The 20209-nt window shown below is 38.0% G+C and overlaps 1 protein-coding gene across 2 annotated transcripts in view; it reads left to right on the top strand.

Annotated features, from left to right (window-relative positions):
• Positions 1-20209, top strand: part of LOC127425592 (regulating synaptic membrane exocytosis protein 3-like) — a 115985-nt gene that overhangs the window by 61559 nt on the left and 34217 nt on the right. The window lies entirely within an intron of this gene.

Genomic DNA, 20209 nt, shown 5'->3' with positions numbered 1-20209 from the left:
AGGACAAGATTTTTGAAGGCACTGGATTTAAGAATGTGCTTGAAGTGGAGCTGCGACCTGGAAAATTGACTCAAGAACAATGTCACAACCAAGCACAAAAACACTCACAGGTGCTAAATATAGCGCTCCAAGTGACAACGAGCAAGAGATCCGTCAAACAGAATGAATCACTGCAAAGCAGCAGTCTGTCTGGCAGGCAGCACTGGCTCCATAAGACTGTGATCACATTAACAGACCTGGTCATGGCAACTGAGGCCGCTGACAAACACAACATGATAAGCTTCATTTTTCTCATTAATGATGTGAAAATTAAACTATTGCTGGAAAATAGTGCAAAGCTGTGAGTCATAAAATGAAGCTAGAAGCCTCAGAGCATGTTTAGAAATGGGTGTTGCTTCAACTATGGGCACCTTTGGCCCTGTGGACTGTATAACAGCCTTAAAACACACTTTTCAAACTCACTAGTTTATTTAATTTGTATGCAAATTATATCAAAAAGTGTATATCCGTGCATCACATGAGAATTGTCATTTTTGTGTTTTCTCACGATCAAATGTTATTTCCACTACATTTATTTTGTGATGGAAATTATATTTTAAACATTTTTGGAATAAAATTGCAGACACCTTTGTCTTGTTAAGACTATTTTCATAGCTAGTATATTATTTTTCCTAAATACAACTTGTAACGAGGCAGATGTGGAATGAGGATCTAAATGCAGCTTTTAATGGAAACCAAAGATAAACAAAGTAACTCAGAATAAAATGAAACGAAACGAAAACACAGGAAACCAAGCACAGAACATAACAACACATGAAGACTGACAAAGAAACCAGGGGAAACAAGGGCTTAAATACACATGGGCAAACAAGGAAACGAGGAACACCTGGGGAAACAATCAGAGGAAAACCAATCATAAAATGAAACTACAAAAGGACTACAAACTGACTACAAACTAACAGGAAACAGGAACTAAACAAGAATTTCAACATAAGTCAACACAGAAACAGGGAATATATGTCACAACTAAATAATACAGTATTTTCACACTTTTTGCATGATTTGCATTAATATCAAGACAAGCATCTTCTTCACTGACACTGTTGTTTTCTTGGTAAACAATTACACCAACATTTGAAAAATAAAAATATTAAGGGAAAATTATGTTCTTGGAAGAACTGTCCGGTAAGAAGGAAACACTGATGCTTCATTCCAGCGAGTCATGTAAATACAGCTTATTATAGATCCCATCTGGATTTGTTTTGTACAACAAAACAAATACGGTTTGTTGGATGCGACTCGAGTCTCTATGTGCGTGTGTTTGTCTGTGTACGCGCATGTGTGTGCACACGTATGTATGTGTGTCAGCATATGAGTGTGAGACGAGAGTGAGAGCAAAAGAGAAAGAGAGAGGGAGCGCGAGGATGCTCTTCTGTCATGGAATACGTCAGAAATGAAGACCCAAATGCAGGAATGAGTGAAAAATAAATGATTTTATTTGATATTTTTTCTGTCAAAATTTAGATACATTATTTTCACTCAATAATAGTTTGTTTATTTAACTGTTTGTTTAGATTATCATTGTTTTTTATTAATCAATGTTTTATCATTGTTTAAAATGAATGATGTGCAGATTCATTAATCAAATTAACCACAATTAATCACATACATTACTATTTGCCGAATTCAATATACAATGAATATATAATTATAAATAATGTAATTTTATTGTTATATTGTTATATGTTAATAATTATGAATATAATATATATAATACATATAAATTCAGAAAAGTAAAATGCATTACATTATTGTTGCAGATGAGTAAAGCGTTGATTAGTCAATTCAAAAAGTGTCTTTATAAGACAACATATTGTTTATTTCCATATCATTGAACATAAGCCTATAATTGACCTACAGTCCACAGCAATACATTTTACAATTAAATTAGTCAATCCGTCTGAGATAAATTTATTATAAGGGCTTTTCTTAGGATGCATCTATGTACATCTTTGATTACATTATGTCATAAACAGCATTTTTAGGATGCTGTGTCAAGTTAAATGAATTTGAAACTGAGAAAAACAAGTTTTGAGACCTCTGCATTCGGAACTGCGCTCTGTCAAGCTGTGTTTCAACGCAAGTTCACGTCCTCATCTTGTGCTGTCTGTTGTCAGTAAGTGTGATTTGTTGCTTGTAAAGCTGGAGTTGTTCTTACTGTCCCCTGCTGACTGAGACTTGTAAATCATGAAGGTTGTACTTCAAGCTTGAATTGCAAGTGATGGTAGAAAAATTCCTTATTTTCATCCAGGGGCATGATTAATTGCATTAATTTGTTTAACGCATAATTTTGTATATTATTAATCGCAATGAATTAACGCGTTTATATATATATATATATATATATATATATATATAACGATTAAACTCTGCTCTCCTCCAATAGCTAGCATAGCTAAACAGTGACGCATTACTAAGAGGCGACGGTGACAGTGTCGCCAAGCGTGATTAGGGACCCTTGGGCTGAGCCAGCACTGGAGAGGTCTCATCAGTGGCAAGACTAGCGGGGTAACGGCGGCTACAATGACCGCGTTGTTTAAGCTGAATTTTGTTCACTTTTTGTGAACATGTTTGTGCCTTGTGCAGCCATTATGAGGTTTGTTAGTTGTATTGGGTCGTGGCAGACCTCTGGCATACCATACAATGGTGGCAAAAGCGCTGTCTTGGGAATGCGGAAGAAACTGCTCTACAGGGTTTATCCAGCATGCTTGCCTTGTGAATATACAACAAGGTCTTAAGTTCATGTTGTGACATGGCAGTTTTCCAGCTCATCACCAACAACAGTAAAAACAGGCATTGAAGTGACCTATGTCAGGCCACAAACTCATTCCTGGCTCGCAACAGCAGGGAAATCGAGATGGCTGCTTACGCAACCAGAAAAACTCTGTGTTGCAACATGATGACAATACTAAACCATCCTGTGTTACAGGGGAGGTGTCACACTTTCGTTCCGGTTTACAACTGCAGGGAAAGTGAGAAGTAAATTCCTGACCATTTTTAGCCAGGGGTGACATTCCACTAACACCAGGGTGCCCATAGACCTGCCAGTTTCTTGGGCAGAGATCTTGGTGACCGGAGTGCCAGTTCGTGGCATGCTGCTTTTAACATGCGCCTCAGTGCTGCTTGATATGGAGAAAAGGAGGCAAGTAAGGCTTGAGCCGGCGACAAAACCTTCAGAAAATCTCCATGCTCTGTATCACATCCTCTCCCATCTCTCTGATATGGTCCCTCAGGAGCCGAAGAGGAGCAAGCAGGAGAGGGGTGGGGCTTCGGCTTTCAGAACGAAAGCGTGCTGAGAATGGAGCGTGTTGAGTTTCATGTGTTTGCATTGAACGCAATCAATCTCAATGAGTGCCATGTCAGCGAGAGCTCAGCCCAGGCTATATACAGCACTTGTACTGAACAGATGAACCACTTAATACAGAGAAAAGGAGGCACGCAAGGCTTGAGCCTGCGACAAACCCTCCTAAAATCTCTGTGCTGTATATCCCATCCCCTCGGTTCTCACGCATTTGGTCCCTCGGGAGCCGCAGAGGATCAAGTGGCAGGATAGAGGAGTGGCTTCGGCTTTCACAATGAAAGTGAGCCTCTAGAGCCAAGCATCATGAGTTTCATGCGAACAGCACTCGTGCCCATCAGACAGAGGGATATATATCACTCCTTTGCTTGTGGAAATATTTGCAAGAGTAAGCAAAAAGCTTTTTTCATTTCATTCACTGAAAGAAAACATACAACTTCACATAATGCAAACAATACAATAACACAGATGTGTTTGAAGGATACGCTTTTCTGTGCTGAAGTACACCGGGAGAAGAAGGAGATCCACTCTCTGACCAGGTACAAATTAGAATAGTGAAGCATTGGTTTAGGGTTCCAGAGCATAATGTCTACGCGGCCCTAAAAAAGGAAAATTCGGATGGTGTGCTGCTGGGCTCCAGCTTATGCCCGAGATGACGCAAGCATAGGATGGAGCACCAAGTTTCACCAGCCAATCAAATTTGCGTGATGGTATAGGGTTTCAAGGTCACCTCCCTTGGGAGGAGCTCCAACAGCATCAGCTACTGACACAATGTCAAATGTACCAAATTGAAAGGGAACAGTGCTTAACGGTTTTGCTTGGTTATCTTAGTACAACTGCACCCTATGATTGGCGTTCAACTGGACTGCCTGACCATATACAGTATGAGGCAAGAGTACTGTCTAGTGATAGGAGGCATGTTAACATGGTAGGTGCCGGTGTGAGTGTTTCATACTCAATTTATCATCTGAGCCAATGAACTCCTCTACTTTAGCTAGAGACTCAACTCCCAGTCACCAACATACTAACACATTTACCATTTTCCGTTTTGTTGATTTGTTTGTCTTTTCTTTGTACTGGCTGTTGTAAAACTCTGAAAACATATCTACAACATCAAAGCCATAATATGATTGGCTTACAAGGTGCAACAATAGACATGTTGTCTATTGTTGATAATTATTCTATTTGCTATGACATAGACACAGCGATTGCCACCTCAACCTCTATAAGACAATTTCTGACACTGACACATGTTTTCAAGGTTCCTTTGAGATGGTCATTGAACTGGCATTTTTGACCTCCAGGGGCTCTGACTGCTGGCATTGAGAAGTAACTAGCTGTAGAGAATATGTCGAGGAAGTTGGTTTAAGGGCATACGAATGTGTCATCACAGCTTTCACCTTGCCAGAGTTCTTTTGATAATGATATGGTTATTGCATTGGAAAAGTAGCCTTTACTGGCTGGAATCGTTTGTGTAATGCAGCAGTCTAGAAAGGAAACATATTAATGGCTTGATTACTTTCTGATGTTAATGAATCATTTATCCTTGCATGTAATTGCTAATGATCTACCTATCTATGATATATCAAATATGACCAAAGGCTGAAAAATATTACAGTATAATTGTTTAAGCTATATTGCCCAGCTCTACACACTACATATGTTTTGTTAGGTGGGTCTGTATAAAATCTGATGAAATTGTGCTAGAACGCTAATAAACTCAGTTTTCACAATGAGGGCTTGACATAACCACTGCTTGGAGAAATGTGAGTTATAATAGGCTGTTGATTTCAGAGATATAAACATGCAGAGAGTAGAAGAATATGATTGGTTTCTCATCTCATTGACTGGCACTTCATATAAATATTCCTGAAACTGACTTTGACCCCATTTCAAAAATAACATCCTATGCTCGGTGTTTTCACACAAGTGGCCAATGACTCAGATGATGCTGAATCATTTGTGACATTTTCTGAAAACACCTACTTTCCTTAACAACATTTAGAAAAATTACTCATGGAATCAGCTTGCATTATACTCAATGGTGTTTCTGAGTTCCTATAAAGAATTTCTTATGAACCCCCTGGTAAAGTAGAACAATATGTGGCTATTTGTTCAGACCAGAGCTTTGCTAAATTTCTTATTTAGTTAAAGGTTTATCTAATGTCACCTTAACAAATTAAACAATTAATCTTTTTGGTAATGTCTTCAGCTGCAGTGCTTCATTATAACTGGTCTAGTTCTAAATGCTGATGCAGCACTATAATGCTGTGCATTAATACAAATTTTATTTGCATACAGTAGTGGCACTTTGAAGCTGAACCTTCTAAGTTGGAGTATTGATAGCTCTTATATATTCTTGATGGTATTTTTGATGAAATACAGTTGCTCTTTCATAGCTCAGGAGACTTATTGAAGTTTATCTCAGAGGTTTCTCTTAAGATTCCTTAAAAATAGAAACAAATGAGACATGTTGACATACAACATAGAAGGATAATAATTATATATATATATATATATATATATATATATATATATATATATATATATATATATATATATATATATATATAGAGCTACCTATAGAGGAAATATCATAGTGTATGATGCTCCACGACTCAAATCTGAAGTCATATGATGAGCAGCCAATGAAAATTGACCGCACGGGCAACAACACTTGACAAAGGAGAAACAGAGATGGCGAACAAGCGATCAAATTGGAGAAAACATGTAATGCCACTTACCTCCAAATCGCGTCGCAGACTCCGTCTTTCCACACAAGACAGCACCCAAATGCGCTCTGCCCGTTTCTTTTGACACTCGTAACAGAGAAGCTGCAGCATCAATGACAGCTATCCTATATATATATATATATATATATATATATATATATATATATATGTTTGTTTACATTTGTCACATGTCTCATAGAAGGGGGCATGTTTTTTCACGTGAGTTTGAGATCGGATTGACTTGACAGCCAGAGTGATGCGTTTAGTGTGTGATGGCCAGTTTTTGTCTGTATATATTTACATAATCGGTAAGTGTGTGATACCTATTTGTGTGTGTATTTTTAGATTCTGTTCATATTTTAGAAGTGTTGTAGTGTAATCCAGCCTAAAAGTGCTTCTCGTCATCCGAGCTAATGAAGAAATATACCGACTGATAAAAAACAAACTACATCTCAGAGTTTAAAGGCATTTTTGTGCTGATGTGTGAATGGTCGCAAATGGAAAAAAGAAGGAAACTGTTGCATGTGGTAATCCAACAGTTTTACTGCAATTTACCAGGCTGCATGTGTGAAAGAGGCTTATTATTGTGAATAGCATAGCTTAGATAATTTGATCTTGAAAGAATTTGATGAAAACTATTTAAGTTCATACTGAGATCTCTGACTTTTGATTGCAGACTTTGGATTCTTTTTAAATCTGACCACAGTTTGAGATATCTCTTTTGAAACAGGATGTTTCTCAGGAGACAATTTGAGAAGCAGGAGACTTGAGCAAAAGTCTATTTTTTTATCACCATGAAATCTTGTTGCTGTCTAAGAGAAACAATTGAGATATTAAGGAGATCTTGTTTTTTTATTTTTCTTTCCAATTGGTTTACTTAAAGGTGCAGTATGTAAGATTCAGAAACCCTTGTTATTAATGACACCTGTGGCCGTTAAGGGAACTGCAGCCTGTTGCTCGTGATCACACGCGCACGCACTCTATAGGGACGAGAGCGAGCATGACAAAAACAAAGAGACTGAACGTGATTCATGCTGACAGATAAGGTAGCATAATTAAAATTACAGAGTTATGATTGTTTTACTACAAACTTCGAGACTGTATATTATATTTGACTCTCCAGTGCTGGAACAGGGCTAAAACAAAGTGTGGATATAGGTCTGACTATGCGAGATTGTAGTTTGAAGTAATCGCTTTTCTTTGCATGATACATTGACTGCATTTATAAGATAGCCTATGTTAGCGTTAGCTAGCTAGCCAGCTTTATCATAGCTGTTAGCTAAATTTGGTGTATGATGACAGAAGCTGTTTATAAAATAGTACATTATAAATATGTTGACACAATTCAATATTGATGTGATTCCATCACAACTGTCATTTTGATATATCGATGCGCTGTTGTTTTATAATAATAGAATGTATATATTTTCTGTATAACCAAGTTACGTTACACTTATGAATGGGTCTTTTTGCATTATCTTGAACATTGTCTAGCATTCATTTCACGTGTTATTGTAGTTTACCTTGCTGAATAATTACAGATGAACACTGATTATGACAGTTACTGTGAATCACCATACCTGACTTTTAGTATAAAGAGAAGATCGTTGAAATTATTTGAAAGTTACGAAGCAAGGTAGCTTGCAATTCGTCAGCGTTAGCAGGCAAGGTTAAGTTAACTAAAATTACAGAGATCAATCCTTATGGCACTGTATTTCACATGCTTTACAGTTATGTAAGCTTACCTGTCCAATAAGAAGAACGCCAATTCTTCAGGGTTGGTTTTGATCCCCAAAACCGGTTTTGATCCCCAAAACCGAATGAAGGTCCCTCCAGGAATCAAATGTCCTGCCGATGTTTCGACCATGATCACGTTCCCGCTTAGCCAGACGGGATTCAGTCGATAAATGTTTGTTTTTTTTTTGGCTTACTCTGAGTTTGTGTAGGTGTCGGTGTTGTGTTTGGAGCTGGACGTTTGCTGGATTCCATCTCTAAGATAACGTTACCTAGTCTTACAGACCATCTGTTGACACTGTTAAATAAGGATGCATTGAGGCAAAGCTCTCGGGAGCGCGCAAAACATCACATCCTTTGGACTTTCCCGGCAAAAGCGACCCGCTCCCTTCGCATGAAAATCAGTCAACAGGCTTTAATAGGCAACCTAGGAAGTCTGGGAAGGGCTCATTTTTTAAGTTGCGTTACAAGCCGTTCACACATTAGCAAAAAAAGAGGAGAATATTACATTAAAAATGTTACATATTGCACCTTTAAGACTTTGATGCAGTATTGTTTAGAGAATTGTTTATGTGCATTGTACATTTAAATGCATTCTTCCATGCACAAGATGATTAAAAGTTCTAAGAGTGAATGACAATTTTAAGTTTTTCTGGTCTTCTGTTTTCTATGCCACAAAACTCTGTTGCACTGTATGAAGCAATTTTCTGTGATTAAAGTCTGTTATATTGCATGCTTTAGCAGGCAGTTTGATGAAGATATGAGGTATTTTTGTCCATACAATGCAAGTCAATAAGGTCCATCACTCTCAAGCTCCAAAAAGGACATAAAGGCAGCATAAAGATAATCCATACAACTCTAGTGGTTTAATCCATGTCTTCTGAAACAAAATGATCAGTTTTAGGTGAGAAACAGACCAAAATGTACTGTAACTCCTTTTTCAATATAAAACTTGCCAACTGCAGTTTCTTTGGGGCGATAATGATTTTAAGCTCAATTACACTTCCTCATGCTTCACACATGTGCAGAGCATGTGCAAAGCGCATGTACATGCACAGAGCAAAAGTGTTAGACTTGCAGTGTATGGACAAAAACAACTGATAAGAGGGTAAACTATTCCTTTAAGGAGAGATAACAAAGACAGCAATGTGACTAGTTCTAACTCTTAAGTATATTAGAAATGTGTGCTTGTGCTTAAACTTTGTGCAACTGACATGAGTGATACCTCAAATTGTATGGCTTGTTGAGGAGAGGTGTGCTATTACTTTTGAAGCAATTGGGGAATAAACTCAGATAGACTTACACTGAAGGAGGGTTCCATACCAAACCCAGGACTCTTTTGACTTGGGCCAGTAAGCAACTGTCTAGCAACATCCTAGCAACGGCATAGCAACATGCTAAACACCACTCAGAACACCTTAGCATTGCATAGTAATACCCTGACAACCACCCACTAAACACTAGCAACTGCATAACAACATGCTGAAAACCATGTAAAATTCCCCTGTGGTTGTGAGTTTTGTACGGTCAAGCATCGCTCATCGGAACCAGTTCTGTCTGATTCCCATTCCTAGTACCGTGTTCTCTGCAAAGCTGTTAATCCACAGATCTGTAGTCCTGCTGGGGTGGTATGGGTCTGGCACAATCAAACACTTCACACTGCAGAGGTGCAACATGCACACTGGCTAAATGAAGCATCATCCTGGACCACGTACGAAAACAACAGCAGCTCACTCCCATAGTGAGAAACCCTTTAGCACAAACACACTCACTCACATGCTAAATCTTGGCAAACACATCCACGGCCAGTTGACATATGTGCGGAGAGACAGAGCTGCCAAAATGAAGATCCATTTCACCTCACACACTCTCTCTCATTCCAAACTGCATTTCATCTGATTACAGCTCACTCACTGTAACCTTACACCCTTTTTTCAGCTCAGCTCTTCACACTTTACACATTATACTGCTAGTGTATCATGTATAAAGGGTTAGTTCACCCCCAAAAAAATTTAAAATGAGAAATTTGCTGCTCTCTACCATGCAATGGAGCTAGATAGGTATTGGAGCTATCAAGTGCCAAAAAGGACAAACAAGCACCATAAAAGCATAATCAATTCTTCTAAGTCCTTTTGTGCTCATAGGGTTTCAAAAGACAAGATGGTGAGTAAATGAAGATGGTATTTTCATGCTTGGGTGAACTACTGTATCCCTTTAATGAGTCATTTGGGGTAAATTTAGATGCCGAAGCAAATACTATGTGATTGCATCAACGTGATTAGACATGTTGGCAGGGGATGTTGCTTGGGTTTATGTCAAGATGCTGCAGCCCACAAACATGACTGAATGTTGAACCTTGTAGACTGAATCAGCCCATTGCGGTAATGACTAGCGCTGTGCTTACGGTTTCAACAACGTGCACAGATGGAAGATTCGTCCTCCCTCCCATCTGTAATTAACCTCAAAGTAATTAACTTCTATTTCTCACTCATGTCTTCTGAAATCCCTGTCTCCACCCTTCTCGCCCACAACCTTCACTCTATCACTCACACCTGAAAGGTTACCCAAACACCGGCTGACATTTAGTTTCTGACCACAGCGCAACAAAAGGTTGCCTTACAATACGTTTTATATCGCAGTGACAACAAGATGTACACTGTCTAAATGCCAGGTTAGCAGTTGATCTTAATGAGGACCATGCTTTATGATTGAAAGTTATTTGCATTACTACATATGGAAATCATACGGAATTGAATGATTTTGGTTCCAATTTTTATTTCACTTAATGATTCTGGTTCCTTAACTATTCAATTTATGATTCTTAGTACTTTTTAGGAAGCACTAAAAACCTGAAATGGATCTCAATTACACAGTACAATATTCTATCATTTGCTTCATGAGTTCAGTTGTTCATATGGTCATGGAGCGTATTAAGGTAAACGGATTTGGCTTGCGGTCCATAACAGAGGGGCTCGAGCACAGTACTGGGCTTGATTTCTAATATCCCCCACATTCATTTCTTTCAGCCATTTTGTGCATATTTTTTGCCTTCATTGAACTGCATTATATGCATCGGCATTGTTTCACATGTCCGCGTTCGCTAAGCCAGTGTTTTCACACTTTTTACGAATAAAAAGTCCCACGGCACACCTCTATCCCACTATCCCACATAACCATCGTCAATAGTTTACCTTTTCAAGAACTTGTCCATGTTTTCTGTCCATCTTAGTAGCGTGTTTATTCGTAAAGTTTGAAATTTGGCTATGCAGAAAATGCAAATCACGTAGGCATGCTGTGTAATGAGGTCACAGGTGGCAAGAGCACTAAATGGGTAATGAAAAAACAAGCATATTATTTTTTAATTAAAATACTCTGATAGTGAGATTGAACTTTCTTTCCCGGTATCTTTTTATCAGGATCTTATCTGATCTTATCTGATTAAAATACAGTCTTCTGAAGACAAGCAAAGCATTTTTTCTACAATCAGAGGGCATTAGAAAAGATTTTACACAGAAGGAAAGTTCCATTGTATCCATAGTTTTAACTGTGCAATAAGATCATAGTAAACAAAGTTAAAGTAAAACCATGATTAGCAGTAACCATAAAACAAATTATGGAATTATTGAAATTTTTCGGAAAAAAATAAATAAAACAAATGCTGAAGTGAAATTGTATTCCCTCACTACACCGATATATTGATATAAGTTCATGGTATATATTTTTTAATATCTATGACCATTTCTGTCTGTTCATTGTGCAAATTTCTCCTTTATTCATTTTCAATGCTGTTTAGAATGTTGGGGCCATTTAATACGATTTTAAACTAGTTTAATCATCATCACATTATGGGCTTTCATAGAGGTTTTAAACAAATAATCAATGCCGAATTCGTGACCCAGCCCGTGCTTCTCGCAGCGCTTTTTATGATGATCTGAGCGCTCGAGACTGGTCCACATGCACGTCTGCGCTGATCTGTCCATTGAGCAGCGCTGACTGATCCGGTTAAAGCTGTTTCCTTTCGCGTTTGGAACATCTGCCGTTTGATATGTCTCATACGGAACAAAAAACAATAATGCACAATCAGAGAGTCAGCCAACTTTGTAGTTGCACCAGTGTGACCTCTTGCAATATTTAATCGTATTGTTAGGAAAAATGGTCGCAAAATTAGTCTCAGTCTGGAGCCCTGATTTATTTTGTGGAATCTTATAATTTTCCACGGCACACCTGACAATATTTCACGGCACACTAGTGTGCCACGGCACAGTGGTTGGGAAACACTGCGCTAAGCGGAAGTCATCATAGCTGGGTAAACGCAACTATGGTCGCTGCTGAGGTTTATGTGTTTTCACAGTCCTTAAAAGTTTTGCCTGCATTTATGTTTGGAGAATTTAACCGCATCGTCCATCAATGGTTAAATCTAAACTCAACAAAGACAAAGATTACAAGTTGTTTTTCGAGGGTTATCTGCACGAATACGGTAAGTCTAAAAAAATTATTATTATTGAGAGGTTGTGCATTGAATCTGCAGGAACATATTTATGTATTAAAGGAACGATCTACAAATCTGTTGCCATAAATTGCAAAAGTGCAAAAAAAGGGCACAGTTAACAAATCTGTGAGTTGTTGAAACTAATACCTGATGAGGGCAACGCAGGATGTGAAGAAGCGGAGAGACCCATGTCGCGCTCCATCTGACTTCTAACCCTATCAAACACACTCTTGTGTCGGTTGTGATGAGTAATAATTCCATTAAAACCATGAAGGTACAAGATTTCAAAGCGTTTCACAATTTTAAAAAACTTTGAGCGACTGCTGTAAGTCGTCATCTTGAAAATCCAGAGACAAAAGTGCTACTTCGTTTAATAACGAAGTTATCTTTTTCGCATTTAATTGCCAGAACCCACAGAGCTCGAACAGTCCGGCATCTTTTGGAAATTCATGGAAACACAAATCCAGACGTTTTCTTTTAGAGTTTGTGCAAATAGCAACACTGTAGTGGCACTGGTTATTACTGTTCCGCCCAGTCGCCTCCATAGTTTACCCAACTATGACGACTTCCTTTTTGCGAATGCGGAAGTGTGAAAAGGGTCCATTGGTTCCAATTCCAGAACCGATTCCAAGGCAAGGCAAGTTTATTTATATAGCACATTTCATACACAATGGCAATTCAAAGCACTTTACATATAAATTTTAAAGAAAATACAAGATACAAAAAATTAAGAACATGAAATAAGAATAAAAATAATACACACATTGAGAAAAAGTTATATAAAAATAAAATAAAAAGAATAAAATAGAATAATTAAAATGAAAGAAAGACAAAAGCAAAATGATTCAGTGAAATCAATAAGTGCAGCACAATGCTCAGTCAGAAAATACACAGCTAAACAGAAGTGTTTTCAGGCTGGATTTAAATGTGGCTACTGTTGGGGCACATCTAACCTCTTCCGGAAGCTGGTTCTAGCTGCGGGTGGCATAATAGCTAAACGCTGTCTCACCTTGTTTTGAGTGAACCCTCTGTATGTCTAACTGACTTGATTCCAGTGATCTGAGAGGTCTGTTAAGTTTATATTCAACAAGCATATCTGAAATGTATTTAGGTCCTAGGCTATTGAGTGATTTATAAATGAGTAATAGTACTTTAAAATCAATTCTAAATGTAACTGGAAGCTAGTGTAAAGACCTGAGGACTGGAGTAATATGCTCAAATATTTTGGTTCGGGTGAGAATTCTGGCAGCGGCATTCTGAATGAGCTGCATGTGTCTAATGTTCTTTCTGGGAAGGCCGGTTAGGAGTCCATTGCAGTAGTCTACCCTACTGGTGATGAATGCATGAACAAGTTTCTCTAAGTCTTGACTGGATACAAAACATCTAATTCTGGCTATATTAGATTTAGTTATTGCTTTGATGTGACTACTGAAACTAAGGTCTGACTCCAAAATGACACCAAGATTTCTTACTTGATTTTTTGTCTTCAGACCCTTGGAGTCAAGGTATGTAATCACCTTTGGAATTTCACCTTTGTTGCCAAATACAATGTCTTGTAATTTTATAACTGAAGGAAGTTTTGGCACATCCAACTGTTAATTTCATCAATGCACTGGCACAGAGAATCTATGGGGCTGTAGTCATTTGGCGATAGGGCTAGATAGATCTGGGTATCGTCTGCATAGCTATGGTATGCAATTTGTTTCTTTTTCATAATTTGGCCTAGTGGGAGCATATACAGGTTGAACAGGAGCTGTGCAAGAATTGAGCCTTGTGGGACTCCGCACGTCATGGATGTCCACTCAGATTCATAGTTGCCTGTATTCACATAGTAACCCCTACCTTCTAGATATGACCTGAACCAGCTGAGGACCATCCCAGAGAGCCCTACCCAGTTTTCCAATCTGTCTAGGAGAATGTTGTGGTCAACAGTGTCAAAAGCAGCACTGAGATCTAATAATACCAGCACTGATATTTTGTCTGAATCAGCATTTAGCCGAATATCATTTAGGTCTTTATGAGCGCCGTCTCTGTGCTATGATGCGGTTGGAAACCAGATTGTAAATTGTCCAAGTAGCCATTTGAGATTAAGAATTTGTTCAGCTGATTGAAAACAACCTTTTCAATGATTTTGCCTATGAAAGGAAGATTTGAAATCGGTCTGTAGTTGTTCAGTATTGAGTTATCTAGATTGTTCTTTTTAAGAAGGGGCTTGACATTTGGAGTTTTCAGGGACTTCGGAAATGTGACTGAAAGGAGTGATGCAGTTACTATTTATATCAGATCTTTTTCCAGACAGTTAAACACATTTTTGAAAAATGTTGTGGGGAGTGTATCAAGACAGCAGGTTTTATCATGTTTTAAGATGCTGTACTATTTCTTCCAGGGTTTTGCCATCAATTTCCTCAAAATCGGACATAGTGACTAATTTCTGTAGTTTTTGTGGTGGATGCTGTCTGACCTCAGTGCTGATCGCCATTCTAATATCATTGATCTTATTAATGAAAAAAGATGCAAACTCGTTGCATTTTCTGTCAGAGAGCATTTCACAGGCAACCTGTACTATGTGAACTCAACAGTAGCAAAAAGAGTGCGGGTGTTGTTTATATTGCTGTTAATAATGTTTGAGAAGAAGGTCAGCTTAGCTGTGCCTAATTCCAAATTGAAAGCATGAAGGCTTTCTTTATAGATATTATAATGGACTTCAAGTTGTGTTTTCTGACACATTCGTTTTTCATTTTCCTTTTATGTTTTTCACTACTGTTGTGTTTCTCCAAGGTGCTTTATGCTTGCCAGTGATTGTCCGGACCTTTACAGGAGCAATGCCATCAATAGCATTTTTAACTTTTGAGTCAAAGTTATCAAGGAGATCATCAACACAGTCTGCAAATATACTCTGTTTCAAAGATATAACCTTGATAAAGTGCACACTAGTGTTCTCATTTATGTACCTCTTTTTGACAGAGACAGATCTAACTTCAGTGGCAGGAGAAATCAATATTTCAAAGAAAATACAGAAATGGTCAGATAGCGCAACGTCCTTAATAATAGTGGACAAAATGTTCAGACCCTTGCTAATGAGCAGATCAAGAGTGTGTCCGCGATTTGTGAGTGGGTCCATCTACATGTTGAGTCAGATCAAAAGTGTTTAAAACTGTTTAAAGTTCTTTGGTAGTGTTGTGTTCAGGATTATCTATATGAATGTTGAAATCCCCAGCAATAACAAAACAGTCAAATTCAGAGGAAGTTGTTGATAACAGTTCTGTAATATCATCAACAAAGCCAGAAGAGTATTTTGGAGGCCTATAAATAATTATAAATAGAATGCGTGGAGCACCTTTTAGTACAATACTTAGATACTCGAAGGTCAAGTAATCACCAAGTGACACTTGCTTGCATTGAAAGACATCTTTAAATATTGCCGCTAATCCTCCACCTCTCCTCACAGCTCTGCAGACATTCATAAAAGATTCCAATTCCACTAAAAAAATTCTGATTGTTTAACGATTCCATTGACGATTCTTTTAGTTCTTTTGAGCGAGCTGATTTGTGACTGGTTGATTTGTTTATTAATCAGACTACATCGGTATAGATAAATGTTTGTAGTTGTGTGCAACCTGTGAGGATGAATTAGAAAGATGTGCTGTCAAGTTGCTGTCTTTCTGTTACAACAAGTTTTCCGTGGATCGTTGTACGTATCGCGACCGTTTCCTGCTGTAATAAACACTAGATGCGCTACAACAAATAAGACTTATTTACTTTCACACAAATCACAAGTAAAATTTTAATTATCTGTTTATAAACATACTTTTTGCTTTGTTTGTCACACAATGCTATCTTATGACATAAAGGCAACATACACACTATGGCTAAATTCGGTTTTCAGTTCACCTTTTAGTGCTTAATCCTTTTCTGAACACACACAGTTCAGTGAAATACGGAAGTGACGAAGCATTGTACAACCAAATTAACTCCCAAAAAATTCTGTTAGTGACAACCGATTTTGAGAAATTCCACGAAGTGTGTATGGAACCGAACTGAACAACTAGTTGTTCATGATGTGATTAATGTCGTGTGTGAATGTGTCCGTTTTCTCCTGGTGCAAATCACTCAAACAGAGGTATGTGTCTTCACTCATTCATATGTTTCCAGTGTCTCTCTCCACTGTAGTTTCTCATTCTCAGGGTAACCGGTACATTAATGTCCAGATAAAGTGCAATAAAACACAGCAATTCTGTTGATGACAGCTAACTAAGCAATGCTGGATAATAATACATCTCTGGTGGATAATCTCTTTGCTCAAAAATAGTGAACACAATGCGGGTTAAACTGGTGGCATTCTTGTTTCTTGTTTACAGATGTGCGAGACGCCGCAGTGTTGCTATGGTTATCACTTGTCAGTCATCGCTATTGCGGGAGTCAGTCCTGTATTCCGTGCACACATAGAATTAAAATGAAGGGATTCACTACTCCCGGTTGTCACTTCCGAAACTTTGTAGTATGTACATGTCCAAAAACACTTGTGAGCCAAAACATTATGACCACTCACAGGTGAAGAGAATAATGTTGATCATCTCCTAACAAGGCCACATGTCAAGGTCTGGGTAGATTAGATGGTAAGGGAACAATCAGTTCTCAAAGTCAACGTGTTGAATGCAGGAGAAATGGGCAGGAGTTAAGACATGAGGGACTTAGACAAGGGCCAAATTATTGTGGCCAGATGACTGGGTTAGAGGATCTCTGAAACGGCAAGGCTTGTGGGGTGCTCCCGGTCAGCAGTGCTGAGTACCTACGATGGTGGTCCAAGGAGGGACAAACCACAAACCAGCAACAGGGTGTTGGAGAAGGTCTACTGTGGCTCAAGTCACAGAAAATTTTAATGAAGGCTACGGTAGGAACGTGTCACAACACACATTGCATCGCACCCTGCTGCGAATGGGGCTGAGTAGCCTGAACATTGTTCAGGAATGGTTTGAGGAACATGATGAAGAGTTCAAGGTGTTGCCCTGGCCTCCAAATTCACCAGATCTCAATCCGATCCAACAAGTCCGATCCACTGCAGCTCAACCTCGCAACTTATAGGATATGAAGGATCTGCTGCTAATTTCTTGGTGCCAGATACCACAGGACACCTTCAGGGGTCTTGTAGAGTACATGTCTCGGCAGTTTGGCGCTGTTTTGGCAGCATGCGTAGTACCAACAGCATATTAGGCAGGTGGTCGTAATGTTTTGGCTCATCAGTGTACATTTACAAGCTTTTCCAAGAGTGATCAAGTTGCGCTCTAGCACAACTGATAGAGAGCAGTGTTAATATCTTCAATGAAATCACTGACGAAAACGATTGTTGACGAAGGGTTTTTCGATTTCGTCAACAATAACAAATACGAGACGAAAAATACGCACCATTACGATAATTATATGATTGTGATAAAGCATACTGTTGCTGAAAATATGATGAGAAGAAAATAATATTGCAAGATATTAACAGTGCAAGATATAAACAGAAGAAACATCTAGAGAAGCATCTGTTTATAGAAGAAGTTATAAGAAATGGATTCATCTAATCCAATAATCCAGTTTGTTTGGGATTTTTCCTATTTGAGCTGTGCAAACTGAATGCGCTGAACACAGACTAAATGAACCGCTTTAAAATGGGTTAATTATCTCACTCAAACGCATGTTTACACATGACATTAATTACTATATCCACAGTATATATGTAATATTACAACTTACATATGCACAGACAATGAAGCTAATGAACAGGTGAACTTTAAGTTACGAGCTAGTCATAATATGCGTAACTTGCATTGCGTAATGCAATATCCTAAACTGACTAAACACATAAAATGAATAACAGTCTCTAAAACATGAAGAATTCAGAATACAGTGAGCTCACTTTTAAAGAGTAGCTAATACTTCTGTATGTTCATTGTATGCTTTTATTTTAGAAGCTCAGGGTTGTGGTACGATGACAGTTGTACGGTATTTTTTATGTAGCCTTTCTTTTACGTATGTATGATAAATGTTTAAATTACAAACATTTTCATAAATTGTTTTCTAAATGTTTGAATATTTGATTAAAGATTGGTCTGTTACAGTTTGAAACACATTTTTGTCATGAATTTTTGAGTTTGTATTCTTATTTTTTAAGACGCCATAATTCTGGACGGTTTAGAATAAGCATCCTTACTTCAGTTACCCAGATGGACAGGAGGTGTTGAGTGGGTGGACTGGTCAGCGCCAGGCTGCTGGGCTGGAGGGGAATCAAAACACAGCATACGGTCCAGAACATACGTTCGCAGGTTAAAAACAAGACAGTGTGAATACTCAGGGTTGTATTTAATAGAGTTGAAATGAGATTTGGAATGTGCATATCATGTGTGTATGACAAGAGAGAGAGAGAGTTTATCCTCTGTGTTTACCTTTAGTTGTTTATCTGGTGTTTGTGTACATGATTACTTGACACCAAGGGTGACTGTTCCCCAGTGCCTACAAATCAACATCCTGTTTTCTTTTAATGCAAAGAAGAGAGGCATGTTTTGGAGCATCGCTTCTGCTGTCATACAGTATATAGAGTATATATACAAGAGTACCGGAGTCCATCTAGAGTATAGAAAAAAGTTTCCAAACCTTCTAAAGCCAAACCTTCACTGCATCTCTATCTTTGATGATGAAAAGCTCAGCAGGATAAATCAATATGTTGGCTAACCCACTGAACAAATAAACACACACACAGTCACATACCGCTCAGACAAACCACTGCTAATTAATGGTCTCTAAGAAGTGACAGTTGTTTTTTTATATCCCACCTTTCCCTGAATTTAGACTGGGAGGGTTTCATAAGGAGATGTATTGCCTCCATCAACAAGTTCTTGGTTACTGTTGCTATGCACGGTACAATGTTCCTGTTGCAGCTACAGCCAATAAGCATGCCACAAAGACACTGGGCTCTAAAAACAGCAATCTATATTTCAGCAAACAAGCAGCTGCAGAAGCGCACTTCGGCAAATGTCATGCTTTCCTTATTTAATGATATTGCTGACTTGTGTTGACTCGTAATTAAAATACCCTGTTACATATGCATCACAGAGTTATATAGCTGGACTCCGTATTGATTGATTATGTTGTTTTATATCTTTTGTTTGCATACAATGAATAGCATACTGTATATTAGGGGTGGGCAGTGTGACCAAAATATTGATGCAGTAACATTTTTGAGTTCTCTCAACAACTGCTTAATAATTGTCCTCAGTAACTTTGCTTGGTTTACTCAATGTGAATTTGTTTGTTCACTAAATGCAAAAATTCTTGTGAAGAGAACTACTCATTTCTTATTCAGCCAACTATCAATTCGCATTATGAGGACTTTCATTTTGTCACCATTTCAAATATTTTACATGAAGTTAACTGCAATCTTTGCCTCTAAAGAGAGGTGTACAATTTTTTTACATAGACACATAATAGACTTCAACCCTTAATACACAAACCATCACAATCAATAAACCTCATTAAGTTAAAAGATGAGCTTCAAATATTACCACACAACAATTGACTAACGGTGACAAAAAAATAAATAAAAAATAACAGTATAAAGTCAATAAATAGCAAAAAAAAATTAAGCATATTACACAAACCGCATAATTTATTCATGTTGCAAGGCATGCTGGGAACTTGCGAATCAGCAAAATAGTTTAACAAGAAATTGTTTGTTCAGACAACTCTGTTTGGCTAGTTGGTACAACATTTGGGGGAATATTGTTGGTCTCACATGTGTTTTTATGTAGATTAAAGTAATTCACATTTCGTAGTGTCTGTGACTCAAATACCGGCAAAAGCTGGATAAAATGCAATTTAATTTTTTACACTGAATAACCATGTGGTTTTGCCTATTTT

The sequence above is a fragment of the Myxocyprinus asiaticus genome, chromosome 34, assembly GCF_019703515.2.
Source record: "Myxocyprinus asiaticus isolate MX2 ecotype Aquarium Trade chromosome 34, UBuf_Myxa_2, whole genome shotgun sequence".
Taxonomy (NCBI): Eukaryota; Metazoa; Chordata; class Actinopteri; order Cypriniformes; family Catostomidae; genus Myxocyprinus; species Myxocyprinus asiaticus.
The sequence above is the reverse complement of the archived record's forward strand: the minus strand, read 5'-3'. Positions and strand labels throughout refer to the sequence as shown.